Raw genomic sequence first — 12,946 nt, 5'->3', positions numbered from 1 at the left:
GGTATTCAGAAAGAGCCTTTCATGGACAAATTCTCATGTCCTCGGTAACAATTTTTATCACCTGCTCTACTATTATCCCCATTGATTTCTGACTATAGTTTAACACTGCCTGAAGTAGTATTTTGGGAGGTAGCATTTGTGTAACTAACAGCTTTCAAGCATTTTTATAGGCCTACTGGCAGAACAGAGTGCTATTCAGCATGAGCAAAGACACCAGATTTGGTTCAGATGCTGATATTCAAGATATGTGGCACAATTCCCAGAGGCATTAGAAGAAATTCTCCAAAAAAAAAAATGATAAATGGATCCTCCCTTTTCTTTTTCTGGTATCCAATCCACTACAAAGTAGAGATGTGTTAGAAAGCACCTGTGGAACCAACATAATCAGGTAATCTGTCCTTTGCCTGCCAAAAAAATATAGGTTTGAGAAGTAGAAAAAGCTTACTGAGAAATTTACAATAATAAAGAAAAAAATAATCTGGTGCTTTTAGCAACAAGACATTTTCTTCTGCTGCCTTTTTGTTTGTTCTTCACCTGCATGACTCTACTAAACCCAATCCTTAGCCATAAACACAAGGGGAAAGTTACCTGCAAGTACCACAGCCCCACTGCTTTTAAAAACCTGTAGACACTTTTCTCTCTTCTTGCCATCCTTCCCACACACAGAGGGCATCTCAGTGAGCTTTTGCACCTGAGCTTAGGAGAGCTAGAACCTGAAAATCCAAGATAAATCTCTCTCAGCATTACCACCAACCATAAATCCTATCAGTTGTTTTTTTTTCATTTGCATTACTGCACAACACACATTAATAGCACTATATAGATGGTTTAAATAACTCCAGTAAGCAGCATGTTGTTATAAAAGATATCAATGAGCTGGTGCCAGGGACAAAGCAGAAAGCAGGACGGCATTCATTAGCTGTGATTCCCAGTGACGTGGACTTGTAGGAGCATCCTAATCAGTCTTTGAGGCTTAGAGATGGTCTCCCCTGTGTAACCACCAGCTCATTCTCCCTGCACATTACCATATCAAAGTATATACCAACAAGAAAATTGAACAAGACACAAAGAATGGACACACACTGAAACTGAATGGAGAAACCAGAAGATAAGCACACCTGCAACCATTTTTACTCTTGTGTACTTTCAGCTGTATATAAGCAGCCCTGAAGAAGGCAAATGTATGCTGGACTGGTTTGGGCCTGATTCTGCCTTGTAGAGATTTTGTAATTCCAGAGGTGACAGAGCAAGTCTGTAAAGGAATATCCACCTGCACAGCAAAGACTTATTGCTGTTGCAATTCTTAATGACTGAGTCTCTCCCTCAGTGCCTGGGTGGGTACGGTCACCCTGCTGCACACTGCCAGGGGAATGATGAGGGACATGGCAGCAGTCCTTGAAGGCAGGCTGGGAACAGTTTAAATACATTAACCAATTTAATCCCTTAAATGTGTATACTCTATTGGCTAACTAATAATCTAATTGCTACTGACTGTGTTTATCCTAACAGTGATGAGTATCGGAATTCTAGGAACATCAAAATGATACTTATAGAGTTCTTTTAAGTATTTTGTATCTTAGTTTCCTGATACCTCACTGCTTTCCATCCAAGCTCAAGCTTACGCAATAAATGTCTCTGCTATATCTAGGTAAGAATTACTGGTCTATTAGAGAATCCTCTGTAATGTTACCATCTTTCTAACCCTATAGGCAAACAAATAATCTATTAATAAAGCATCTTCAAGTTCAAAATGGAATTGTACTCTATACATTTGTTTCCTTTTAACTCAATTCAAGTGAAAACCCTGAAAGGCCTATTCACCCCTTATAAAGGTTTACAAAAGGATGCAAAAAAAAAAAAAAAAGAATCTGTTGTATCAAAAAAATTATATAAAACATTACGCTGGGAAGAAAAGGCTGGGATCACAAAACCCATTGAGCTTTCAGATGTAATCTTTTTAATATCAGGCTAGATTAAACAACATGAAATGAAAGGGGTTAAGTATAAATCCATATAGGTGCCCGAAGTATTTACAGTGTGCATTAAATAAATCATTTCATGTGAAAGGACAGTTTTGTTACTGGAAAGGTTTCCTAATTCACTTTCAGATAAAAATAAAGAGGGCTGCATTTAGAAGCTTTGTACACTTTTCCCCTTCTGACAGCTTTCAAGTGGCAGCATATTATTTGGTTGCTGCTACATACAAAGTGTCTTAATTAAAGGTTGTCTAAAAATACAGAACATTTTCACAACCACATCTGCCATTAACTCTTCTGACATCCTGGTGGCATTAAGTACCAGAAAATTCTCCCCGCATTAAGCAGCGCTGCCGTCCCCGCGCTCTGCCTGCAGCAGCCCCGCCAGAGCTGAACAGCACGTTGCAGTCACTGCACACACCATCGTCAGGGAGGCCAGCACAGCCTGTTCTCCAGCACAGTGAAATGGCTGTTCTGCCACCAGATCCAGGCTTCACTCCCAGAAGGGACACAGCAACCCCGTGCCACGCCCTGGGGTGCTGAGGCTGCCCTGCAGCTCCAGGCCGTGTCCTGAAAAGGGGCAGCTGGTCCCTGCCACCTCCCAGGTCCTCTTCTTGTCACCCCAGGGATGTGGCAGGACCTTGGACCCACCTCAGCCTGGCCAGGGTTCACTACAGCTTAGACACTGCACATGGGTAAGGTGGTGACCCAAAATTGCTCCCTGCCAGCCCTGCCATCAACATGGCCCTTAGCCATGGACAAGGATAAGAGCTGTGGCCACATCCCAACCCATCTGACCCAGAGCATGGGAGGCACTGTGAGACCTCTCCAGCTTGTCCTCAGGATAAAACTGATGTCAAAGAGACCACAGCAGAGGAAATCCAGGAGTTACAATATGTGGCTGGTGATTTGATACAGCTGGGTTATTGATCCCAAGGAGACTTAATGAGAAATTAAATCATTGTGGTGATACTGCAAGAGGAAAATCGAAGCACTTTGCTTTTTTTATGCAAAGGAATCATTCCACCAACAGAAGCTGGGAAATCTGGTTTTCCTCAGTTATGTCTTCTGTGTGTGTGTGACAGAGGGCTGGACTCTCAGGTGGTTAATAATGCAACTGAACTAATTCTGTAGCATTTTCCCTTACAGGAGCACTGAATTACTTTCCTTCTGCTGGATTGCCCCTTCTTATGAAATCTGGAGGACTGCAATATCCTTCAGCCCTTCATTTCACAGCCAAATTTAACTCAAAAGAGCCTTTCTCCACCAAGAATTACATGACAGAGCAGAGGCACAGGCACAGACTGGCAAAGTGGGAGTGTATACTTTATTTGGTTAAAAATAGGAAGCAGTTTGGCTAAAATAGGGCCAGTTCAACTCATTGAACATCAGGCACATTTAAACTAGAGGGAAATACACACTACCCACAGAATTCCTCTCTCATTCTGGCTACTTAGTCAAGAGTTGTGGCTGGCTACATATAAGCCATACTGCCATTATCTCTAGTAACCACAGTTCATGGTTTAGGGAAAAGACCAACTCCCCAGTCAAATTAGGGAGTAGTCATCTTCCAAGTGTCATTCCTGTCCCAACATACAATGTTGAATAAAATTAACTGTAGATATTTAATACAGAAAACATTTTACTTCCTCCAGAGGCTCAGCTTTCCTTGCTGCCCAAGGACAGTGACTTTTTAGACCAGAACTGTGCTACTCTATCAAATGCCACACCCCTCAGATGCACCCAGTAGAACAGAGGTTTATTTCTCTCACACCATGCAGGCAGGTTATTGGTATTTAGGGTTTTCTGATGTGGGTTTTTGATGTGGGTTTTTTTGTTTTGTTTTTTTCCTTAAAACGTAAACTGCTTAAGCTACTTGTATTGATTTTTTCAAAGGTTAAAATACCTCTAGTGAATGTGTCCTAATGGAGCACTCAAGCTCAAAGAACAAGCTGTGCGACTCACCAGCTGTTAAGCAACCTTTAATGCATATGATTCTGAGAACTGCAAACAATATAGCACTACAAAGTACCTACAGCTCCCTGGGAAGATCCTGATAATGAAAACTACATTCTCACATTATTCCACTAGACAGATATGTTGATTGGTGGGTTATGTGGTGTCTTTGGGGAAAATGTGGTCCCAAAGAAGTGGAACATCTAACTAGAAGATCCCTTTATCATTCTGAAGGGGTTTTGAGTCAATTTATTCTTGTGTGAAAACTTGCTGGAATATTATTGTAAAGCTTTCTTATGTTACAGACCTTCCGAGACAAGCCTTATCTCTTCTCTGTGTTTGTACAGCACCTCACACAAGAATGGTCCAGCCTCAATTAGCATATTTCAAGTATTTATGTGAAAATTGACTTCTTATACCCTTATCATGCATTTTCTTCACTCACCATCTCTCCATGAGAGACAATGCTCTAATAGGAATACAGAAATCAACTTTGATTTTTATTGACAATAATTCAGAGTTTTGAGAAATGGAACAATTCTGGAAGGCTTGACTGACATAGAATTAACAGTCCCTCTGTGGAACTGCAATAAAGAAGGTGCAATTCATATGAAGGACATGTAAAGGACAGAGGTATGATTTGTGACGTTATATGGTTAATGACAGTCATGGCAGAGGGAGAATTTTCACTGGAAAGAAAGAGGAGCCTGGGATTGAAACCAAAAAATGGGAAAGTATTAATGTGAGTATGTTCCAGCTTAGTGTGCTCATATTGCACACGCTTCGTGAAGATGCTCTAGGTAAAAATTGCCCCTATTAATCATTGTTAGACCCAGCTGCTCAGAAACAGACACTCTGTGAAGCACGTTTTGCTCATGTCCTGACTCAAAATAGTCAAAAAGTCTGTTTTTCTTACAGTTTCAATGATGCTGACACTGTGCACCTTGCTTCTTGTTCACAAGAGTGGCAGAACAGTGTAAGCAGGAGTATCTTATATCCAAGTTCATAATTGTAAAAAGCAGAGAAGGAAGAAGAAATGTGTATACCTCCACATCTCCTTGCTCCATTATTAATGCTTTTCAGCTGTTTTAAATTAAGATAAATGTCTCAAATACAATGGCATTATGTTTGAACTCTATTCCCTTCAATTTAAGTAGATTTTAAACAGGAAACTGATGGTCCTTTTGAATGTGAAACTCTGTATTAGAACCAAATGTAGCTCTTTAATCTCATTTGGTACATATACTAAAGTCATTATTACTTTATGAAACCTTTTTAAAGATTTATATATTCCATTGACTTGGACTTACATGGCAACTGCTTTTTCTTTTAGGTTTAAAATTAAAATGGGAAAAAATCTTCAACATTCTCAGAACTGTTTTATTTCTTCCTTGGCACAGACAGCTGTTAAATGAAGTAATTTTCTCCATTGTGCAGCAAAGCTACAGCTACTTGTATGTCAGTCAAAATATACTTTACCCAGAAAACTCATAGCTGCTTTTTTACTGCAAAACTGAGGTTAGTCTCATTGTGCCAGTCACAAAGTCACCAGATATAACCTCTGAAAGGGAAAAATAAAAATGCATACTATTGCTGTTAACTAGATTCTCCTTGTCATGCTGAAAGTCTGGCAATTGCAGTGGCATTGAGGAAAGGGGCTGTCATAGCCCAGAGGGTCTGAATCCTGCCAGCTAAGGGCAGGTATTTCATTGTATCTGAGAGAAGAAAAACTAGTCAAGAATTTTAATACATTCAATACCGAAAGTAGGTATTTATAAAAGCTATGGATTATTGCATGAGAAGCAACAAGAATAAAGGCATTATCCATCTGACCACTCAGAACCATGCCCTGATTTTCTAAGAACACCAAAATGTCATAAATAAGCTAAATAAATATTCCTAGAGGTATAAAGTAAATCAAACAAAGAATACATCATAATAAAACCCAATGAAGAGAGAAACCTCACAGGCATATTGTTTGAATACTTGTTTCTGTTTCAGTTAACTGATTGTCTGTGTTATTATTACTGGAGACTGCACAGACCTCAAGCAAGATCCTATCATCATCATCCTGGGTAACTCATAAACAAAGAGAAGCCCTGCTCCAAAGGATGGACGACAGAAGTCACAGCAGTCAGATGAAGTAGAAGTTGCTCACTCCATTTAACCAAACTAGAGAGGGAGACATGGAGATGTTAAGTGTCCTGCACAAAATTACAGATTAAGGTTGTTGCAGATCTGGGCCCCAGAAGCAGATCTGCCCTCATGAAGTGCCTACTCCAGCAACCACACATTTATTGGCTTTTCACTTTAGTTTTTCTCATGTGGTTATGTATGGCTTATATTGTGCCATGGCCAGGCAGACTCCCAGGTCAGTTGGCTTATCTGGGCAGAACAGAAAGCAATGCCTGAAGCTGAACCATACAGAGGGCCCCTCTGGCAGCAGCCAGCTTTGGCTCAGAGAAGGTACAGCAGGGGTCAGGCTCTTTCCTGGCACCACTCACAGTTAATTGAGGAAAGGTGTTTTCTAGAGAGCCAGTGTGGGCGACCAGGTCAGAAAGCTCCCAGTGGAGAAACCAGAGCAAGCAGTTTTGCACAGGTGCCAGTGCTGCTCCACTCCAACAGGAGGAGCGACCCATGTTCTTTGGAGAGGGAAAGGAAAAGGCAACGTTTCTCACAAAGAAACTGAAAACACAATGCAATGGATCTTAATCTCTTCCTTTGGTGACTTTCTTTTACTACAAATTGGGCAGATAATGAGGTTTAAACATCAGTTTAAAAGCTCATCTATACATTAATAGGCAAGCCTAAATTTTTCTTAAGGAATTCATTTTCATCCAGGATGGATGAAAACTTTGCTGATGTCAAGCAGACTCCCAGGAACAAGCAGAAGAGCTCCACTGGAGCAAGGTACTGCAAGCACACAGGTGGAAGAAGCTGTCTTCTATACAACTCAGTTACAGTCACCAACTACCACTATATTCTTCTGGGAGAAAAAGACAGTTTGGAAGTAAATACCACCATGTGCTATGAAAACATATAGCTGAGACCTTCTCTACCAATTCCTTGCCCTGCAGTTTTTTATTGTGACATGAAGATGAAAGCAAGAGAGAACAGTCAACAGCAGTGCTCCCCAACTCTCAGCTAACCAAGATAAAAAGACTGACACCTCCAAGCCATTGCTTTTTTGCCACAATTTCCCCTTTTCTTCTGTACATTTGAACAAGAGCAGCCATGTAACAGACACCTGTGCAATCCTGCCTAGGAAGAACGGCAAGAAGAAACTTATCTTGCAGTCACTGCCTTTTTTTTTTTTTAAATCCACCAAATCTTCTGTTAAGCATCTTTTAACAAATCCACATATAGAACAGCTTGACCAAAAGTGCAGCAATAGGAGATCGTGAAGCCACCTGCTTAGAGTTACTGCTGTCAGTACTTTAGCATGAACAACATGGAAAGCAACCTAGGAGCAATTCTGGAGCAGCAGATTTCCCCATGGACCCTGTCAGCCCACCAAGCAGCAGGAGGCAACCACGGCAGCACATGTTCACCTTCAGGTCATGACTGACAGAGCACTGAAGGGAGAAACCACAAAGAAACATGGCATCAGGGTCACACTCAGTGGGATTTAAAATCCTGTGCTAATAATTCTAGCTTCTCTATTTGTTCTAAATTGTGTTTTATGCAGAAATGAGACCTACATCTCCAGACACAAATATTAAAATTGGAGAAAACCAATGAAAGTTAATGTTTTATTTTTTTAGCAGCAAATTAAATTAATGAAACTAATGAATAGTCACACTCTGGCCCTGTAAGTATGCCAGTCTCTTCCTGCCTGGCCTCTGTCCACAAATATTTGTGTGACCATGGCTTTGCATTTGATTTTCATGGGACATTCAGTTGTCTTGTTACCATGTGTACATCACCAGATTAATTACTAGTGGGGCAAATGCATCTGAAACACATGGGAGTTGGGTGGAGAAAAGGAGAGCATAACATATAAGGCAGGGAAAGGAGGCAGGGAGAAGGGAGCAGCCCCTTTCAGAGTCAGAGGTTTCTGGAAGGAGGCACAGAGAGGAGACAGAGCTGACTAAAGGAAGTCTCTAATACCCATTTGGAAATCAGCAGATATTTTAACAGTTGGCTCCAGGGAATACACCCAGCTTTAACACAAATTCATATATTAACCTACTATTTCAGGTAAGTTCATTCTTCTCTAGCTTGTTGTACTGGAAACATCTGCAGGTAACTTTTCAGAATTAGCTTGCATATAGTTACGTAAATAAAAACTCAACCCCAAACCAATCACTTCTCCACAATTAAGTTGCAAGTGTAATCTGAGGCTCCCCACATGTAGCCACAACCAGTCCACACCCCTCACATGCATTTACAGGACCTGCCAGACCACCCCTCAACATGCTTAGCTCTTGCTTTGCTCAGGCTGGGGTCACCAGGGGCTTAAACCTTGGAAAACTGCTTGTCAGGGAGCTGTGCTTGCAACCTGAGAGGAAGCTAAATCTGCTTTTATGATATTACACAGTGTTGTGACCACTGGATGGGAAGCACTGGGCCAGTGCAAATTCACTTTGCCTTTGCAAACTTGTTTCAAGTTCTTTCCTGGGGTAAATATGCTGGAAGACTTCACAGCAGATCAGCTGCTAACCTTGTCTGGCTCTCTGTCAGCTGTCCTCCCACAGCAAGCAAAAAGCTAATCTGAAAACATAAAGCTGCATAAACCTTGCATCATTTATCCTGGCTAATTTGACAGAGGTGTGATTGCACTATGCCTCTTGATTCAGAACAAATTTATATTATCAGGTGATACCCTGTACCTTGAACAGCCCCTTATTAATGATCATGACCTGTGTCTTTGCCCAGCATTGACTCACATCAATTCTCTTCAAAATCTAAAGGAATTGCCCAAAAAAAAAGAAAAAGGGAAAAAAAAAAAAAAAGGGAATTTACAACATTTCAAAATGTTGTGCCATCTAAAACACCAGTTGATCTGATAGGGAATATCCCCTTAACTTCCAATAACTTCCAGTCCCTACATGGCTGTGACCTCTCCATGAAAGGCCCTTTCTCTGCCTCTACTCAACATTTGTTTTTTCCCTCTATGTTTTCTCAGCACACCTCCATTTCCCTCTGTTCTGCTATGTCTGTTAGATTTGTACTTCTAAAGCAAGATTCCCCCTCTCCCATTTGCCTGCAGAAGAGTGTCTACAGACTGGTTTGTACCAGTAGATTTTCCTTTTAAAATTAAACTATTTGAATTTAGGTTTAGCAGCACCTGTCTAGATAGGTACCAGCAATTGAGCTGGATAATTGCAAATGCTCATTTCCTTGAAATAAACCACATCTCACTGTGTGACTGGAACATCTGCATTCAAAACCTTTATTCCACCTAGCTGCCATCCCTCTCTTTCACTTCTCACTTTGTGCATGCAAGTGCTCAACACACTCAGGTAGCTGCTTGTCTTGAGATAGGTCCATGCTTATCACTGCCTTGGCCTTTTATGTCTGGCGTTATTTGCTGTTTCCAGCTAAAATCTCCAATTCCTAGCTTGCTTTCAGCTGCTTATGTGACACAGCAAAGCCCCCTTTGCCCTGCACACACACTCCAGTCTGGTCTCTGAGAGCTACTGCAATATGCTATTTGCACCTCCATTCCTCAAGCAGAACCTTTTAAAAGGATGCATCGTGGGCTGCAGCTCAGAGCCCACCCATTGAGTCATCTCCATCTTGCTCAGTCAAGGTTAGCACCAAAACCTTGCACAAAACCACCACCTGAAGTAAAATAGTCACACCAGATCATCCTTTCACCCCCTGAGCATCCCTACTAGGAGACAGCTTTTTCCAAAGCTCTCCCCAGCATGCAACCCAAGTCACACTTATGCTTCTTTCCCCAGGAGGGATCTGCAGGCACATCAACCTTCTGGACCAAGGGCATCTCCTTCCTGCCAGCACAGCACTGAAGTGGCAGTGCAAAACCGAGGTCCCTGCAACCTTGCAACATGAGGCAAAGCTTTAGAACAGCACCAGAGGTGTCACTCCCAGATCCCAGAGATCCTCTCTTTTGGCTTTGCCCCTTCCTTTTCCCAGGGCTCCCTCAGCTACAGCCAATAGGCACTATTGTATATTTTTCTTTCTTTCTTTCAAAAATATTTTAGAGGGTCATAAGCAGTAAAAGAAAAACTTCAGGCAGGCATATAAATGCAAAAATTGAAAACGGACTAGTTTTTTTGTAAACATTCCCATAGCAATGAGAAAAAGGCAGTTTATTCAGACAGGTCTGTAAATGGAAAAGTTTTGCTACATTTTGGTGAGCTGGTAAGACAAAATGTAAGGGCCTGGGGTCTCCAATGTTAGTAATTTTTAATTAGAAAAAACAACAACAACAACAACAAAACTAAAAAAAAAAATTTGTACAGGTAAATGAGTCAGAAACATTGGTTTCCAGTGGTGAGCCCTATACCAACACCATGGTTTTCCATACTGATAGAAGAGAACAAAAAAGATAGTGAAGAGGAAATGAATAAAAAACTATGCTTTTAATAAGTGCATCAGTGCAGGAAAGACCTGACACAGTCTAATGCAAAGAGTAGCTGCTGTGAAACAGCCTGGCTTCTGCACCAGAACCAAAAAAATCCAGGAACGTGTTGTAATGAAAACTTATAACCACCAGCAAGACCAAAGCCAGACTCAACTGCCTGAAAGAAAAGAGTAAGCAGGGGAAAAATAGAGATAAAGAAGAATGTAAATAGTGGTGTATCACACTGAAGAGAGACAGAAAAGAATCTGGAGGACCTTCTTCAAAGGGCACAAAATCCTCTTTCTTTTCCAGCTCGTGATATTATACACAGATAACTTGAATAGCCTTCATAACAGGAAAAGCATGTTTGTGGAGACAACACGCATTCCCTGAGTTATCAGCCACCCAGAACACATCTGCTCCATGAAGTCTTATGTGTGTGATCACACAGGCAAAGAAACATTTACTTGTTGTCCAGGCAGTAAATGTACATGACAGGAAACCCCTGGATCCACTGAGGTCAGAAAGAAACCACACATTGACTCAGGTAGCTTAGGATTTGCCAGGACTTCTGAAATTCTGAATGATTCAATGCATCAGGGCAAATCCTCACATTCTCCCTGCCCAATTCATCTCCTGTAGCTTGTCTGTAAACTACCATGATGTGGGAGGTAAAAGGTAGAAGAGAGGTTGGATTAAAAAAAATACAGGAGCTTCCTACATGACACTCTGCTAAATAAAATCCTTACCTGTGAAAACACTAAAAAAAATACAATAAAATAAAATTTTGCAATTACTATCTGATAGTAATGGTAACCCACCAGGACAGTAGGCATGAAAGTCAATATATAGAGTCTGCTGGTAAATATTACTGGAAATAACACTAGCCAAGTTACTCAACTTTTCAATAACCCAGCATGCAAGATATGCTTATTTTACACAAATTGTCATGCAGTTTTCCAGATATGTAGAAGAGCATCCCTGGTACAGTGCAGAAGTTGTTATGCAGAATGTGCTGTTGAGATAAGGAAAGCAATCCTAGAGTGATTGGTAAGTCTCCTAACACAAAGCCATGTAGCTATTCAGCTCCTGGAATTCAGTTTTATGTGATTCAATCAGCTCTAACACGAAGAAATAGGAACACATTAAGCAAAGTTTGGAGAGACTAACAAATCAAAATGCTGTTTCACTGCAGCTACCGTCAGCCTAGCTGAGGCATGTTTCTTACTGGCTCTGTTTTTCTGTCCCAGTACAGAGAAATTATTGTTGAACACTAGGGATTAACCATGCTTGCTAATTCCATGGTGTCTAACACAAGATGCTTTGCTTTTCTATTATGTTCTCCAGTACAGAATTTCAAGCATGCTTTAATGGAAGCTAACTTATCTTCACAGCACCCTGATACAGAAAACCAACACTATTCGCCTGTTGAATAACTAAACTGAGAAATCCAGTAATCTACTCACACCTGAAGGTACAGTTGCAAGACCAGCTCTAACTCTCATGTGTATGTCCCACAAGACCATAACAAGTATTTTTGCTCGGCATGATACCCTCAGAAATACTTGCAACCCCCCCAAGGATAATTTTCAGGCTCAGTTACCCCATCAATTAATTGAAATGGTTTGAGCTGTCTCTTTGGCTCCAAGAGCAGCTGACTCAGCTGTCAGGAGTGGACAGAGGAGTGTCCTTCACCATGCTGAAGAAAAACCATACATCTTCACATTTCTGGTTGCTTTACTGTTGAAATACAAGACATTTTTGCTATAGAGAAAGCTGGGGCATGCTTCATCAAAAATCCTGTTCAAGCCACGGCACCAGGCTGGTCAGTGACAGCAGCATAGGGCCAGGGATTTTTCGTATCACTCATGTGAATTTGCTTGGATTTCTCTGACTGCCCCTCTGAGGAATCTGAGCAAACAGGTCTGATTTTCTCTCAAACACATTGACTTCAGGTATGTGCAATTACAGTGATGTCACTAGTGTTAACTCTGATTTACACTTGCCTGAGATCAAAATTAGATGCAGTGCACTTATAAGGAGAGAAATTTAGCAGTAAAATACAAAGGGTCAACTCTGCTCTTGCAAATCCTGGGTCTCACAAATCCCCATTTATGAGTGAAAAACAATCACCATCCATTTACAGGTGTTAACTAGAAGATTCATCAGTTTTTCTGATCTGCCATTATTTTACTGCCACTACATCAATTATTAGCTTAGCCTCAGATGTCAAGTATCTCTGAGTCTCTTGGCCAGTTTCCTGAAAGAGATAATGAATTCTTATTTATGGTTTATGCAATTTTAGCAAACACACTGGCATTCCAATCTGTAACGGAACTACCTTCCAAAACCAACACAGGGCTCCCATGATTACTGGGTTTTGATGTTTACAGAAAATTAGAGCTTAGATAGTAAACTGATATTAGCTACGTGTTCCTGCACAGCAATACAGTAATCATCCCTCAAATAATTCCCTCCATTT

The sequence above is a fragment of the Apus apus genome, chromosome 10, assembly GCF_020740795.1.
Source record: "Apus apus isolate bApuApu2 chromosome 10, bApuApu2.pri.cur, whole genome shotgun sequence".
Taxonomy (NCBI): domain Eukaryota; kingdom Metazoa; phylum Chordata; class Aves; order Apodiformes; family Apodidae; genus Apus; species Apus apus.
This window is presented reverse-complemented; position numbering follows the sequence as displayed.